The 18,646-nt window shown below is 35.6% G+C and overlaps 1 long non-coding RNA gene across 1 annotated transcript in view; it reads right to left on the reverse strand.

Moving 5' to 3' along the window:
- The window catches only part of LOC143256030 (uncharacterized), an 81,662-nt gene that overhangs the window by 16,981 nt on the left and 46,035 nt on the right, over positions 1–18,646 (reverse strand). The window contains exon 2 of the long non-coding RNA XR_013030965.1: positions 4,651–4,830. This is a non-coding gene — a long non-coding RNA (uncharacterized LOC143256030). The remainder of the gene's footprint in view (positions 1–4,650; positions 4,831–18,646) is intronic.

Here is an 18,646-nt window from a genome sequence, read left to right on the forward strand (position 1 = left end):
GAAACTGGTTGAAGTTAGATATTAATATTTTACTTTTTCACTGACAAGTTGTATTTAAGAGAATTATGTTTTCGGTTTTTACTATTTTTAGAATTACCAATAATATCTTGTGTACAGCAGAAACCTAAAATAAAATTGGTAGAGAAAACTCGATTCTTTGTTGTTGTTGTTGTTTACACACCGACTTTCTCGATCAGTTATTATAACTTGTTAACAACACTTTTAGCACGCTCTAATATTAACCGTATGTACGAGAACAAGTCGTTGTAGTTTTTTTTATTTTCGGTTATTGTAACTTAACATCAGTTTTGTAACCTGTGACGTTAAAAAAAACACAAAACATGCGAGCTGAAACGTGAGATAGAATAAAAAAACATTTATATAAAGTTGTTTGTTATCTTCCTTTCAAGGGTTTCCATTCATCATAGACCCGGCATGACCAGGTGTTTAACCTCTTGACTGCCAAGTATTTCAGCTGCTACAATACAACTCTAATGCTTCTTTATTTTGTAATTTTTTCGTGACGCCATTTTGGATCGAAAGTGAAACAATTTGTAAGTAGGTCAAATGCATGTATGATGCTCATATCTAGCGTTGAAGTTAGGTATTATTAAGAACGAATTAACTCGTCCGTGGCACTGTGATACCGATCGGCTTGGACGAGTTATCTCGTCTACGGCACTGAACAGGTTAAGGCACTAGACTCGTAATCCGAAAGTCACGGGTTCGGATCCCCGTTACACCAAATATACTCGTCCTTTCAACCATGGGGACGTTATAATGTTACAGTCAGTTCTACTATTCGTTGGTAAAAGAGTAGCTCAAGAGTTGGCGATGGGTGATAATGAATAGTTGCCTTCTCGCTAGTCTTACGTTACTAAATTAGGGACGGCTAGCGCAGATAGTCCTCGAGTAGCTTTACGCGAAATTCAAAACAAAACCCTCGTGTAGCTTTGCACGAAATTCAAATCAATCAAACAAACAAACAAACAAACCATCCATCATTCAGGACTGAAAACGTTGAAACAAACTGAAATTGACACCCAGTGAAAAAAAAAAAGTATAGATATTCGTTACCATTGAATTAAATTCGCAACGGTACTTTATAAAATTCAAAATAACTTCACGAAATGTGTTCGAACTTTCACGTCTATAATAAATAACTAAACAGTCGACGCTTTTACACTTCTCATTAATTTTAACAAGGAGGCTATAAATAAGTTATACTTTACAATGTAAGAAGTGATCTTTCATAACGCTGTACTAGACGTTTGGAGAGTTACCAGTAAGACCAAGAAAAAATAATACTATATCTAAGTTTCAACAAACTAAAATCGGTAAAGTGGTTTATTTAAAATGTGGAAATAATCGGTAAAAAAACACGAAAACTATAGTTAAATTCCAAACTTTAACACCTTTAAGATTCCCAACCCCTTTTAATTTCAGTTGGGATTTTTCTTATAAATAAACTTTACAAGAAAATCATGTGATGATCCGACCATTAGAGTATTACTTATTTTGTTACTCAATAATAATTTTTCCTTCCAACAACAACAAATAAAAACACAGTTCAAAGTAGAGTTGTTTTTCTGATAATTTAAAATAGAATTTAATGAAGAATATTTAAGTAGATTTTTATACTAATTAGTTTCATTAATTATCCAAGTAATTCATACAGAAATTATGAATTACAGTTCTCGCGTGTCGATTTTTCCTTCTTTTGTTTTGCGCCTTTTGGAATGATATTCGATAACAAAGCTGGAAAACAGAACAAAGAATAGGTCGTTCAAGGGATGGTTCATGAGTTGTTTGCGTGCGATCTAGGCGGTCTGACCATTTCAAGTTTCTTTCGAAATATAACTAAATAAACAATGACGTGGAAACAAGATGTATCGTCAATACAGAGACTTCAGCTTTTATGATGAAACACTTAGGTGTTCTCTTTCAATTTGTTTCGCTTCCAACTAAAACAAGCGAAAAACACAAGCAAAGCAGCGTTCTAGGTGTGTACCTGGACAGTGAACAAAACACGGTTCTAAAACCTGCAAGTGCGTTAACTAGAGGAAAAGTTACAGATGAAAAGTTGAGAAGCGAAATAACGCTATAATCTATAGTTGCAGATTTATAAAATATGTGTTGGTTTGTAGGAAATACCTTTAAGTCTGTTCCAGAACTAATACACATCTCCAATATTGACTAATTATTGATGCTCTATATAAAACAAAGTAATAGGTTAATTATATAACATTTTTCAATGCTACTCAGTTCTCCCTGTTAAAATAGTAATGCATTTTCAAAAACAAATACTTTGGAAATTGTATCCATCCAGTCAAATTAATAGGTGATACATTTATTTGATAGTTGGGCTGGACATGGCCCAGTGGTTTGTATGTTGGACTGTAGATATGAGACTTCATGCTTTGCGTCCAGTTGTCATATCTTGTGGCCCTCGGTGCATTGTTATAAGGATAACAGTCAAATCCCACTATTCGGTTTGACAAGAGTAGCTCATTCGCTGGCGTTGGATGCTTTGAATGGGCGCCTTCTCTTTACACTATCAGTTCAAATTTCGGAACGTCTAACGCGGACAGCCATTGTGTAGCTTTATGTGAATATTATAAAAACAAACTGTTTGATGGTATCAACTTACAAGTTGCTTTTCAGATCTCTGTATCACAATGATATTAGTTGTGATAACTGGTATGCACGATTCTTAGTTCAATAAGATCCCCTGAAAATATTTATTACATCACAGCTTTTAAGGCATCATTGAAACTTGAGTTCTTTGATTCAAGTGGATATCTCGATCAAAATTACAAATATTTATTTATTTTTTGCCATATATATATATATAACTACCCTATATTATCCAAGCTACTGTGTCGCTACGCTAGTAACAAAACTGTGCCATAAGTCATAATGTTTCATCAGATACAATTATCTAATCTTCTAGCTGGGTGACCACAACACCAAAGTTATACCTCAGGCATCTAAATTTATAAAACGCTAATCATCTTTGAAAGCTATAAATTACATCTTTGCAATTGAAGAAAAATTTAAAGGAACCTCAGATTTTAAAATTACACACGAGTTTCGTTTGTAGATAAAGTTGTTTCCTCCGCAGTGGCTCAATAGTAAGACTGAAGACCTGTAACACTAAAAACCGGATTTCCATATCCGTGTGAACACGACACAAATAGCCACACAATGAGCGAAAATATATCCGGATATGATAATATCATACAGTAACAGTATTGTAAACACGTTAAACATTTTTTATAATGGATCTAGTAAGCTATCTTTTAATTCTGAAGTCAACATTGTTTCTATGAAGCCATTTTTAATGTTATTTCACGTCAGGCATATTGTATCGATAGAACTGAGTGACATTGAAAATACCAAAAGCTAAGAATCAACGTTTTGAGATTTTGTGTCAAAACCAACACAATAGAACTTTCAAAATGTAAAACTTGATTTTTTATAATACCTTAGAAATATATTGCCAGTTAACTGTATTAATAAACCTGGTATTTAATTGTAACTAAGTTAGACAGTTCTTTAAATATTTAAGACGTTTTTACCAAAATGTCGATGCTCAGTAGAGTCTGAGAATATACGGATTAAATGTATGATTGTGATAATCCAGTAAATAAAACATTCACTGTACGTTTCAGACATGAATATTTCACGTACTGGCTTGTAACAACAATAAATTTAATTCGTTTACTCTCATACTGTATTAAACGTGGAAATATTACCACGTAAGACAAAGACTTCCGCTACCTTACGGTTGCTTACGATAGACGGGCTTGGTCTTGATATAACCCTCAGCAATAATCTGTTACATCCATGTTTACAGTGCATCCTCAGCTATACTCACAATGACAAAGATATTAGCTTCGACTGTAATATAACAGTCGCTGATTACGTGATACGTGATGTAATACGTGTTCTTCTTGGTCTGTATTGTTCTAGTGAATAGTCACTGCATTTAACAATTCGTGTTTGGTTCTTTAAAACAATAAACTTCAACACACAAGAAGTAGCAGCAGATATTGTTTTTAACAAAGTTGATACAGAAGTTAGATTAACAAAGTACTTACTTATTCCATCACAGAGTAAAGTATCAATGTTTACAGCTGTAATAATAATGATTCTATCATTAAAATATATACGAGTTGTTGTCTTGTAGTTCATGGTTTCTAAGAAATAAGAACTAACTGTTTTACCTTACATAAAACTACACTCTCATCTAGTCAACAAAAGTAAACTAGATACTATGGCAGGCTGCATATTACCACAAATTTAAATAGTATATATATTAAAATATGTACTGTTGGCATATAATGTGTTTTATTTATGTTTAATAACTTAATCAACAAGAGCAAACATCCATTTGTTGTACGTATGTTTTTGAATTATTAGTGCAAAAACCGCCCCTACCCCCCCCAAAAAAAAAAAACACACAAGAATAAAATTATGAGACTTTGAAGTACTTGTATTTCTAGTATAACTCCCCGTGTTTCCAGTGAGAGTCATGAAGTGGGCCACATTATCTCAGCTACTATTGCTAAAAATGTAATGAAAATGATGATTTACTGGATATTAAAGATAAACAGCCTGATAGTGAATAAAATTCGGTGTACTTACTTATCAGTGAATTGTATGCTTACGGTTTAAATTCACCAAAGTGTTCAGGTTGTGACAGAATGTAGGCCCGCTTCTTCCTAATACTCCACTAACCCTCGCTCCTTTTCTCGAATCATTACTTTGGGTAATATAGTGGACAAGCACGAGGTAGACTGTTTCTTCCCTGTGAGTTTGGTATGACTGAAACGTATATTTTGACTTTAGAATATACATATGTAATAACAATTACAAACAGATTTAATTATCATAGCTATATAAAGATATCAACTACGTTTTTCAACACTCGAAAACGTAAAATAAAATCAACATAAACTCACATATGATTCCAGTAAGAACCTGACGAGCTCTTATCTAGAAAGGATAATACTACATTAGAAACGAGACAAGTTCTTATCTACGAAGGATAACCCGTATTAGAAACGAGGCGAGTTCTTATCTACAAATGGCAATGCCATATTATTTGATCAATAGTGGTTACATTTTCAATCAAATTATACTGACCAAACGGACGTAGTTTACGTTCCTGTATTTCGGTTCATTCAAAGTATTGACGTCAACCGTATCAAACAGCGACTGATATTTTGCACTTATTGTAAAAATACCTGATAATGCTAGAGACTATTGTTCGTAATTCTTGAAGAACAGAGAATTTGTGTAAATCTATGTATCGCACATAATAAAGAATTCCACTTTTATTTTATATGCATGCATATATATGATTATTATAAAGTTAGTTGGTTAAAATTAAAATTCGTGGCTCGAAAACTAATCGTTAGAATACTACAGTCTGTGACAGATAAAGTAATGAGATGAAAAGAAACACAATTCGAGTGCAAAATCGTTATAACTATGGAGCGCTGATCATGAAATTTTTGTTTGTTTTGTTTTGAATTTCGGGCAAGCTACACGAGGGCTATCTGCGTTAGCCATACCTAATTTAGCAGTGTAAGACTAGAAGGAAGGCAACTAGTTATCACCACCCACCGCCAACTCATGGGTTACTCTTTTACCAACGAATAGTGGGATTAACCATCACATTATAACGCTCCCACGGCTTAAAGGGCAAACATGTTGGGTGTGGCAATGATTCGAACCCGCGATCCTCGGATTACGAGTCGAGTGCTTTAACCACCAGGTCATGCCGGGCCTGAAATTTTCGTACTCGATGTGTAAAACTGGCATCAAATATGCTATAATTAATTATGCCATTAAAATAGTATCTAAGACATTATTTCTGGACGCCAGATATGTTATTGTTCAAAGCGTTACTAAACTACCACTAAAGCGCCATTAAAACAATTTTGACGTGAAAACTGTGAAATAAGAATTTGCATCAATGATGTTTTTGGGAAGGTGTAATAAAAAATTAACAAACTGTAGTTGGTACTGATGCAACTCATATTGGTGTCTCACACCAATCCTTGAAGCAGAAGTGATAAAAGCGAAAAACTTCAAGGAGTTAGACACACCAGATTCCTACAGTCAACAGCTAGAATGTCAGTAGTTAGTCACGAAAACAGTACCACTGCATATTAAATATCGCCTTAACCTGCTGCCATCTAACTCCTGTGATCAACAATTGAGAATGTCAGTAGCTAGACACGAAAACAGTACTGCTACACATTAAAGATCACCCTTAACGTGCAGCCAAGTCCACCCGACTCCTACAGTCCATAGTCTAGAAGTTTAACTGTAGGACACGTGTACCGCTACAGGTTTCTAACCATCCTTGAACAGAAAATGCACACGAATGGTTAAAGTTTGTCTTGAATTAGAAATCAGCATCACGTGACTGAGGAGGTTTACTTTTCGCTCTCTGATCAGGTGAACATGAGTGACTGTGTCATTTGAAGAGAGTGGTTAAGTCACATGAGTGACTGTGTCATTTCAAGAGAGTGGTTAAGTCACATGAGTGACTGTGTCATTTGAAGAGAGTGGTTAAGTCACATGAGTGACTGTGTCATTTGAAGATAGTGGTTAAGTCACATGAGTGACTGTGTCATTTGAAGAGAGTGGTTAAGTCACATGAGTGACTGTGTCATTTGAAGAGAGTGGTTAAGTCACATGAGTGACTGTGTCATTTGAAGTGAAGTCTTGAGAAGATGCAGCGTGTTTTGGATTCAGAAACAAATTCTTCATTTGCTCACGTTTCTTTTGAGGAACCAACAAATAAATAATGGGTTTATGACAGTAAACGCCACCGATCCATGTTGGACACATTACCATTCTGTCAGTTCAGGTAAGAAGGAATCCGGAATAGAAATGATGACTCACATTGTAAAAACTGTCAAGAAGTTGGTTTCAGGAACCTAGTAATCATCAGATATCTTCAATATACAAGGATAACATGGACTACAGACCCCATCCCTGCTGGGGTTTGCTAAGGAGCCACCTTAAGTCTTTGGTTTATCGTAATGTGCTTCGCAGAAATTGAAAAACCTCTGAAATATCATACGCCACCAGTGGAGATGAATGGTGGTCATATCGAACACTTGTTTTACTGGGCGAAATTTGTTCTTAGCTTTCCCTGGTTATAGCTACATTTATCACAGAAACATATCTCTCATGGCTTCATTAGTTTACCTACAAAATATGATTATATTTTATGATTGGCATACTAGATAGTGTCGAAAATAAAAGTAGGCCTAACCAACTTCATAACAATTCCTTACTGAATTTAGTGCGCCACTGATTTACATATGTCGCTTAGAAAGGCAAATATCACATGAGAAAAAGACTTCAGTTTAATATTGAAGATCAAGTGTACGAAAGACACTACACGTGTTCTCATTACAACCATTTGCACCGGTGAAGCTGTATCCATTGCGGTATCTTGAACTGTTTGTTCGTACTAAGATTTGTGATCGACGGCGGACTGAGAATACACAGGCAAGTTTGTAGATTTACACTAAAATATCAAATTCAAATCTGACTTTCCTTTGATTTGTTAGAAGAAGTAAATTTTACGAGGTTCTTTTTTTATCATGCAGCAATCTAGTATTACACAAGTAGGTATATAAATATATATACGTTTATTTTACTGCAAAAAAAAGCCACCACGGGAAATCGATCCCCAGACGCCCACATAGTGTACGAGTAAAGTCTGCGTTAACAAACTAAACCAATCACTAAGCATCATAAAATTTAGGGGTAACTAGATTATATTTGATTTTATTTGTTGCTAAGTTTCAAAGTCATATATCTGTGGTCTGCCTTCCGCCGGTAATTAGATTTTATATTTTTACCATTGCTGACAAATAACATGTGAAACATGTGAGCTTCTCATGTTGCAATAATAGCCAACCTCAAAGACAACATCACAGCCAATAACTTAAAGTATTTAAAACATGAAGAATTGATGTTAAACTGGAGTTGCACTCGACAGCATCGTGCTCATTTCCAATGGGCTTAAAGATTTATATAGATACATATAAAGTGACCTAGTCTTTCAAAGGGATAGGCGTAGGGATCAGTTTTAAAAATATTACAACTAGTGCTAGAGATTAAGAATCACACGCAATCAGAAATACAAAGTTATAAAACAACACCGTAATGTAACAGGATCTGATTAGCTGATAGCACTAAATAAAGAACCATATGAACAGCTACAATTTGTTGCTACACAACTGAATAAAAACAGTATTGAAAAATATGTACTATACTACTAGTCGTTTATATATGTATTAATTTGTATAGAATTCACAACTGTTTCTAAAGCAATGAAATGGACGAATAGTTTTTTTATTAATTAATAATTACGAACTTTCTGATTAATTTTTAGGGTGATGAGTTGAATAATGAACAGTTTCTTATCTTAATTACTGGACACATTTATATTTAAAAACGAGCTTGTAACACCAACAACAACTACTGATGTTGATGTTACAAGGTGGTTTTTAAAAACAAGAGAAAGCTTTGAAAATACGTGTATTTAAAAGTTTAAATCAATCCAGTAACGGTTTGGAGAAACGTGAAGTTACTAAAACTCCATATTAACAAATAGCACTAAAATAAGGCAAAAGGCTCTGACCGTTTGAAAGTTTTTGATCGTATCTGTCTGTATTTAGACGAGAGTTTCTCTTTTTGGATCGTGAATTTATCAACCAGCTTACAGGAGAGATGATGGATGATGGTTATATTAATACATCACCTAGTGACACCTTGATCAATATACCTGCCTACTGAACCACGCAGCAAGTTGGACTTGCATGTCTTCATTGACAACTGGTGCCAAAGTTTTGGTTATATATTACTACTGAGGAGAAAGGTTACTTCCTAAATAACTTTTAGAGTAGTTAATATCATAAAAAAACTTCTATTACATTTTTTGCTTCTATTTAACAGTTCAGTCATTGTTTTCATAACTTAACTAAAACCAGCAAAATGAGAAACAAAACGTTGAAAGATTCGATTTTCCAATCACCTTAAAGTTTCTAAGGTTTTACATTGTTGTATTTTACAGAAATTACAGCCACACATAAATCATTATACAATTTTTTGTTTCGTCACCACTTCTTAAACCAGTGATTTTTGCTTGTTTTATTGCTTCCAAGTGTTTAATGTTGTGAAAAAGTTACTAGTAGTTGAAAGATTTAATTATAAGTAAAACTTGAATTCCTTTTCATTGTTCTTTGTAGAATAACTAATGTTTTAATCTTTTCAGGTTAAAGATATAGATACAATCTTCTCATCCGTGCTATGAATGAAAAGCTTGCCACCACATTGAAAGTGTGTATTTAGAAACTCATCGGGCTTGACGTGGCAAAGTAGTTATCATTCTGGGCAGAGAATCAGAAGGTCCATGGTTCGAACCTACGATATGCTGGTGAACCCATCTGTGGACGTGTTATAAAGGTGACAATCACGCCATCTATTTAGGTACGTGTGCCCACGTGGGCGTTAGAGGATCTTGATTGGTAGGCCCCGCTCTATGGTCATTAGCATTTGGGTGTCGTTGACCTCGTTGTTTAGCTCATGTGTCACATGAAGTGCCACTCAGGCTGAAAATATCAATCGCCAGAAACAAAGGATCTGAAGGTACTAATAGCTTGAAAGTAAGTGTTACTCTCTTCCACAAAACGGTAAAAACCTACAACTTAAAATACTGTTCATGTCAATAATATTATTAAAGTAAATTTGAAATAGCTTAAGTTGACAATTTTTCAAGGTGGATACTACAAGAAGGTGTATTTTGTGTTACATGAAACATCTGTCCATTTAATAACAATACACACATTTGTTGAACTTAATTTATTGGCACATTTAAAGCAGACTGAAAATATAAGCATTATAACTGATGTTAAGCTGTAATATTTTGGTTGCTCAGCAAGACAGTAGGTAAGAGCAACAGTACCTCTGACGTTTTTAAATAACTTGGTTATTTGTTTTTATCCAACGAGGCTGGGGTTCTCAAATCCGTTTTTTTTATCCGATATTTAGAACCACCCGTTATCAGAATTTAACAACAGAGGAACTCGAAATGTAATATGTATATGTATCAGTAGAAAAAAACCACGTCCATAAATGAATGATAACTGCCTGAGTTGTCTCGTTTTACCAGTTTCTTCCACAGTGATCAGATTTCTTCTATCTATAGGAGGATCACCCAAAGAATATAGGGAAATGTGCCATATACCACTTTCAGTGTCAACAGTAGGGAGCGCACTCGAGTGTGCTTAGAGCCCAAACTGTAAACAATAAATAACTGAAAGAGTGTGATGCGGTCTAGTGATCCACATCTGATCCCCTGGTATGGAGTCAGATCAGTAGCGAAATATACGAGGCACTGCATTGGATTCCTTTAGAAATACACAACGTCTAGAATGTTCTTGAGTGTGGCTGCTGATCGTATACATCCCAAACACTATATGTTCGTCATAATTAGCAAGGTCTTACCTGAAACGACAACACAACAAGTTACTGCTATTTCGGGCCCGACATGGCCAGGTGGTTAAGGCACTCGACGCGTAATCCGAGGGTCGCGGGTTGAAGAGGATTTCATCAGACTTGAAACCGTTGGTGTGTCTTTGGGACAAATCTGAATATCCCATCGAAAACTCTGAGCTATTTGTAAATCTGCCTGTTTAATGCTTTATCTAAATTTAGTATCATAGTATCCTAGAGATATATAGAGATGGCTTAGGTAATCTAGTTTGCCCCTGAAGAAGAAAGGTCCAACTTTCGAAAGTGTTCGGGTTATAGAGCTCTTATTCATTTCTAGATATGGCTAAGGTACTCGATAGGCATAATATAAATACGCCTACCAAATATTAAAAAACTACAGAGAGTTTTGCTTTGAAAGATGGGTGTCACTGGCGTTCATTTGTTTCGTTACTTGAAAAGCCCAAAACAAGGCAAGAAACCATCTCTAGGATACGAAACCAGAAAGTGACCAACCCACCAAACTGTGTATCCCTCGACTTCCTGTTGTAAATATAAATTAATTCTTCTATTCACAGAAAATGTTTTGTAAGTTTTATATTAATATATGGTTTGATCTCCTTAAATTTATATTACCTTCAAATAAGTGTAATAAATTTGTAGAAAAATAGGCTTAGGCTTCAGTAGAAAGGGATACGTTTCTTTAATTAATAGTTTAGTTTTTAAGCGCAAGCATAATAATAATGAGTATTAAGAAACATCACTGATAGCTGTGTTATTAGATTTTTGCAAGTTAAAAATTACGTAATGCCAATGATAAAGTAACTCCTTGCGTTACAATAGTTTTATGTTTCAATCTGGGTACCTAATAATATCTGGTTCGTCCGTATACAGAAAATACGCTCTTCACTGTTTGGAGCTTTGGGTGTAGTACAGGAGGGATGGTCAAATTCTTTTGTTCGGTCAGATGATAATAGTTCAAAGATGGCGGTGGGTGTTGTTGATTAGCATTGTATCTTGTCTTCCAGTTCAGAGTTAGGGATAGTTAAGCGCAGTTTTTTTTTTGTTTGTATGTGACTTTGCACGAAAATCCTGAAACAAACAAATCGTGTTCTACAGGATGAGAGTAATCAATGGTATTTTGCTCTCTGTATCCATGCAGTAAGTATAAACAGAAGTATAACAGACAGATCTTGGGAAACAAAAATAGCAAACCGATAAAGAAGGTGTTGTTATTTGATAAAACAACGCCTTTGTATTATTTTTTTCTAATAGTATTCTTTCGTTCAATAAAAGTATATTTAACAGTGTATTCTTTATTCCTGTGGTTTTCTTCCCTTCATGGTTCGAATCCCCCGTCGCACCAAAACATGCTCGCCCTTTTAGCTGTGGGGGTATTATTACGTTACGGTCAATCCCACTATTCGTTGGTAAAAGAGTAGCCCAAGAGTTGGCGGTGGGTGATAATGACTAACTGCCTTCCCTCTAGTTTTACACTGCTAAATTAGGGACGTCTAGCGCAGATAGCCCTCGTGTAGCTTTGCGCGAAATTTAAAAACAAACAAACAAACCTTTCATAGTTTTCCGTAAAATATTCTTCCCCTTTGTAAATACAATACTCTTCTGACAACTGTGTTCTCTCCCCGGATATATTTTTTTTCTAAGAATTTCTGGTCAAATTCTTCTTCTTTTCTCACTGAGTTTTTTTTTTTTTCATGACTGCTTTCATTTCACCAGTGGCGCCCCATTCCTACTACGTTTTCTTATTCACAAGTACACCAGTGACTTCAACGACAAATCTTATAACGCTAAAATTCGGGTTTCGATACCGTCGGTTGTCAAAGCACACATAGCAAATTGTGTAGCTTTGCGCTTAACAACAACAAAACAGAAAAACAAATTATTATTTTGGAAACTGTTTCCTAACTCCGACATTATTCATCTTTCTTCGGTATTGAATTTTCTCCAAATAACATTCCTTTTTTCCAAAATAGTTTCCTTTTCCTTAACTGTATTTTTAGACGACATTTCGTCTCGTGAAACTTTGCGAAATTGAAACGCTTACGTACAAGTAATGCTTATTTAATCATCGCTTCCTGAATGATCAGTTTCCTAGCTTACCATCTCACTCAAATTTAAATTACTTATTAAGTGAACTTTTTGATGTTTAATATCACTGGGTGTCGCCAGCAGGACCATAGGATCGTGTTTCTTCATGGCTAATCCAGCTTAATGGATTTGGAACACCGTCGCCGTGGGTTTCAATCAATAACTTTCCAGTTTCTTAGCCACTCAATATTATTAAGCAAGACAACCGAAAGTCTCCCCGCTGATATAGCCCTGTAAGGAACTTTTGTCTATAAATGGTTCTTGTTAACGTCTTAAGAGTATTATGTGAACCGAAACAAAATATCTTTTACATAAAAGAGCTGAGCCCCAGTTGAATTGCTAGCAGTAAAAGTCAGCCTGCTAAGCACAAGAAAAGGTTGAAACGTATATATATTTTAGAACTACAACTCTAATAACCTGGAAATTAAATTAACAGCATTGTTTCTCTATTAAAATTATTAATTTCAACAGAACGCTTACCAACCATTTTATACCATGCCGCCACCTATTAATAAAATACTAAAGGTTGCAAAGAGAGCTTTCCGGGAATCTTAACACACATCAGTTTATCTAATAATCACAGTAGGTTGGGAAGTCGAACTTACTAGAATGTCTAGTACGTGGACTAACGTTTCTTGTTTTCTACTGTTCGTGACCCGGCATGGCCAGGTGGTTAAGGAACTCGACTCGTATTTCGACGGTCGCGGGTTCGAATCCCCGTCGTACCAAACATGCTTGTCCTTTCAATCGTGGAGGCGTTATAATGTGACGGTCAATCCCATTATTCGTTGGTAAAAATGTAGTCCAAGAGTTGACGGTGGGCGGTGATAACTAGCTGCCTTCCCTCTAATCTTAAACTGCTAAATTAAGGATGGCTAGCGCAGATAGCCCTCGTGTAGCTTTGCGCGAAATTCAAAAACAAGCAAATATATTGTACCTGCTCTGAATAGACTATTGTCTCTTTCACCGACACCAGAGATAAACAAACGTTACTTTCGTATACAGTCATCAAAAGTAACTAATAAAAATAAGAGTATCATAAGAGAAATGCTACTGAAATATATTAACGTAATTACATAAAAAAAAAGTAAGTCAGACAAATTAGTGCTTAGTTTTGTGAGAACAAAAACAGATGTAGCGTAATTCTGTTTATTAGAAATACGAATCACGGTCAATGATAATTAGATTTCAAATTAAATACTTTTAATTTCTATCATTGACAACTTTGATGGCCCACGTATTCTGATGGCCAGTTTCGTTATCATTCAACTGATTGTTTGTTTTTGAATTTCGTACAAAGCTACATGAGGGCTATTTGTACGAGCTGTCCCTTATTTAACGGTGTAAGACTAGAGGGAATGCAGCTAGTCATCACCATCCACCGCCAACTCGTGAGTTACACTTTTATCAACGAATAGTGGGATTGATCATCACATTATAACGCCCCCACGGCTGAAAGGGCGAGCATGTTTGGTGTGATGGGGATTCGAACCCGCGATTCTCAGATTACTAATCGAGTGCTTTAACCACCTGGCCATGCTGGTCCTTATTTAGCTAAAAATTCCCAGGTGCGTCAGCGTTAAGTTTACAGATCTGCAACTTAAAAACACAAGGCTTATATTAACCTAGGCGGACATACTGTAGATAGTTAAATACGTAGCTATGCACTAAGAAAATAAACCCAACCATAAGAACAACGTTTAGCCCTCAAACTGAGGTTTTCTTCAATATGTGTGCAGATGTGCAGACAAATACACTTAGGTGTTACTGATATTTGTAAACACCAATATGGCTGTAAGGTAGTTTTTGGAAACAGCATCAGTAGTTTTATTTTAATGAGAACATTAATTTGAAGACCAATTTTTCAGTTGTTATAATGATCACAATGCACAACAAAGGTTTTGCTTCTTGAACACTGTTGGGTGTTCCTTATAGATTTTTGGCTGCTGATCACGAAACTCACATCCAAATTTGCCCATCACGTACCGTTTCATGGAAATCTTCAGTTTTTTCAGGACATTGCTACAATGGAAAAATGACATCAGGGCAACTGTAATCTGTCAATGCTTGCTGACTTCTTTTAAACACTGCAATGTGATGCACCAAACATTGAATACAAACGAAAATCAGGAGCAAAACACTTTTAATTATGTTGAACTTAATAGCGTATTAGAAATATAAACGCTATTAAATACGTTATTCCCGGTAAACAGTTAACTGTCTATTTCTCAAAGTTCCTACGTGATGAAGGAAAACCAAAACTATATTTGTGCATACCCACCAGGTACCTGTCACAATCAGCAAAAACCTTTCAGGAAGCAAAACTTTTCAAAAAACATTGTTGTGCAGAGTAATCATGGTGAGTTTTTATTTATTTGACTTTTAACTTTTTTTAATAACTGACGTCGTCTTATGATTTGGATGAACTTCTGCTTTCTTTGTGACAGTGACGTCGAATAAGTGGAACTCTCGATTGAAGATATCACAAAGTATGGGACGTAATAAAATGTAACCAATACATTTATATTTAGTTGCCTTTTACATGACTGGATAACATTCAAAATAATTATTAAATTGGGGCCGAGCGCTTCTCGTTGGTTAGCGAGTCGATTTGTGAATTCGAGGGTCCATGGTTTGAGTTATCGCTACTGCAAAAGTTTATTCCTCACTTTTGGGGGGCCCCTAGAAATGTAATAAGAGTAACAGTCAATTCCCACTATTCTATGAGAGTAGCTCAAGAATTAGCGGTGGATGTTGTTGACTAACTGCTCTCTTACCAGTCTATCAGTACAAACATAAGGACGACTAGTGTTAATAGCTATCTCTTGCTTTATTCGATTATTCGTAACAAACAAATAAATGCTAGTGAGCTTACGTTGAAATTCTAAATTTTAAGATTATTGAGGATGCGATTATTTTAAACTTTTTATTCATTAACTTTAAGCGAAACAAATCTGAAAATCGTCATTTACTAGATAAAGACTAAAACACAAAAATAACATTAAGGACCTAAAGAAATAAAGAAGACATTATTATGTTTACAATCTAAGAAGAAAAGTGGTGAATTACATCTAGAAAATTGTTTGAAAAACATTCTTGTGAACTGATATAGTCAACGTCAAGAGCGAGCTGATGATGAAAAAGGCAAAACGGTTACGTCAGAGTTCACCAGACTTCAGGAACATTCGTCCCCAATTTTGAGCTACCATTGAGAGGAACGCTACAATAATGATTATATCTGCTTTGGAAATGAATACTAGGAACGACTGTCATTTTTATAAAGCACCTACAGCTGAAAGTTCGGAGTGCATTGCAACGCCAAACGTGGACTTTTAGACTCGCATCCCGGCACATTCACCACTGCCCTGCTCTATAATTGTATAATTGTGATGTTGAATTGCTTGTGCGAAGAAAAGTACACAGTAAGCTAATATAAAAGTGTAATTTGTAAACTCTCCAATAACAATGGATGTATCCAAAATATATTTGTTTGTTTTTTGTTTGGAATTTTACATCAAAGCTTTTTTGTTTTGTTTGTTTTTGAATTTCGCACAAAACTACTCGAGGGCTATCTGTGCTAGCCGTCCCTAATTTAGCAGTGTAAGACTAGAGGGAAGGCAGCTAGTCATCACCACCCACCGCAAACTCTTGGGCTACTCTTTTACCAAACGAATAGTGGGATTGACCGTCACTTATAACGCCCCCACGGCTGAAAGGGCGAGCATGTTTGGCACGACAGGGATGCGAACCCGCGACCCTCAGATTACGAGTCGCACGCCTTAACACGCTTGGTCATGTCGGGCCCACATCAAAACTACTTGAAGGCATATTTTGAAGCAATATGGAAGGAAACAAATTAATACCACATATTGCCAACTCATGTTGTTTTTTTTTAATTTCGCTCAAAGCTACACGAGGGCTATCTGCGCTAGCCGTTCCTGTTTGTTTGTTTTTTGAATTTCGCGCAAAGCTACACGAGACCTATCTGCGCTAGCTGTCCCTAATTTAGCATTGTAAGACTAGATGGATAGCAGCTAGTCATCACCACCCACCGCCAACTCTTGGGCTACTCTTTTACCAACGAATAGTGGGGTTAACCGTCACATTATAACGCTCCCACGGCTTAAAAGGCTAGCATGTTTGGCGTGACGGGAATTCGAACCCGCCACACTCAGATTAAGAATAATGTGCCTTAACCAGCTGGCCATGCTGGACCGCCAACTCATAGGATACTCGTTATCAACGAATAATGGAATTGGCCATAACTTATAACGCCCTCATGTTCGGTGATAGGATTGGAAACATATTCTAACTGGTGAAAGAAATAAAGTAATTCTATATATATTTGATAAACCAGATAACGAATTATATTTATCCAAAGAAATGTCGTCTACATTGATTTTCAAATAATTATGATTTAAATAATTTTAAAATTAAATTAAAACATAAAGTGTAAATAGTTAAGATAATATGCTTATTAAAAAGAGCGAAATCAAAATGCACACAAATTGAAGTTTCGTTCTTTTTTTTTCACTTGCATTTATTGGCCAATTCTGTTCAATTCGCATTTCCTCTCACGTTCATGCCCAGTGAATTGTATACAATGTATTTGACCAATCAATTGACTCTTATTGTCTCTTTCTTGCCGCTGTCCCTGTTTTGTGGCGATGGAATACGAAACTTTGAACGACCTTAATTAAGTTTTCTGGGCGGCTGCTGCTATTGGTTTAGCTGTGTGTTCTTTACGAGACAAGCGTGTTTAAAACTGCTGGAATCACCCAGTTGTAGAATTCTCTCACGTTTTACGATGCTGATCGGGCGAGAAAAAGGTCGTTTTTGGATCACGCGAGGCATTTATCAAAATAAACAAGTGACATTGTGGAAACTAAGACAGTTTGATTGAAAACAAAAAAGACCACTATGACCTATCCTATACATTATTGTATATCACGACATTGATCTTAAAATCAAATACAAAGTTATCATTTTCAAGTATATGGTTTAATAATCTTCGTTTATCCAACAACTTTTCAACATTTTAACGTTGAGTTAAGTGGTTACGAGAAGTTTAATTTCGCGTTTTCTATATTGGGAAAAGATTGCAAAACACAGCCTTGCTAATGAGGAGAAAGATTATTCAGTAATTTCCAAAATATATTTCACTAAAAGAATGAAACGTTTTCAGGATGTTCACCACAAAGTAAGGGGTTTGATTCTCCGCTTTCGACACTCCAGATGGTTTTGCTCTGAAACAAATACTCATAATAACTTACTTCAATCTTACTGCCATAATAGAAATGTCAAGTCTCTCTTGACAAGACAGAGCCAGGACATTTTGTACCCTAGTTAATCTTTATAAACTGAGTTTCGATACCAGTGGCGAGCAGAGCAGATAACCCATTATGTAGCTGCATACTTAACTCCAAACCAACACGCAAGCTTCTTTATCTCCAGTTAATGTTGAAAGACATGTTTGAGTGAGAGATGTGTTTTATATTTGTATGAGACGCTTGTTTTTTATTTTTCCAAAGTTCTCAATGATGTTGTGATTTAACCATCTTAATAGGCAACATATATAGGACAGTACAACAATTATCATTTGCGTATTTTGGTATTGTTTTCCTCATAATGTTTTCGTCGTAAATAGATTGCTGTATTAATATTTTGTTTTTGTGTATTTAGTTGGATCCATTTTTTTTGCAAACGCCTGCCAGTGGTTCAACGCTAAATCTGCAGATTCACTACGCTCAGATTCGGGGTTTGATGCCTCTAATTGATAGAGCACAGATAGTCCAGTGTGTATCTTTGTATTTAACAACAGCCACACCAAAACAAAATCGTTACAAGTATTTGCAAAGATTCCTTTTAGGTGGTCACTGTCTTCAGCTCCTGTTGTTACAAACGACTTCTTTCTTTGTCCACATGTACATTTCCAGTCCTTCATCAGCATTATCATAACTTTACTTGTGCTAGTAATTAGCAATTTCTGGCTTATAAATTAAAAGGT

This window comes from Tachypleus tridentatus, chromosome 7 (genome assembly GCF_004210375.1).
Source record: "Tachypleus tridentatus isolate NWPU-2018 chromosome 7, ASM421037v1, whole genome shotgun sequence".
Taxonomy (NCBI): domain Eukaryota; kingdom Metazoa; phylum Arthropoda; class Merostomata; order Xiphosura; family Limulidae; genus Tachypleus; species Tachypleus tridentatus.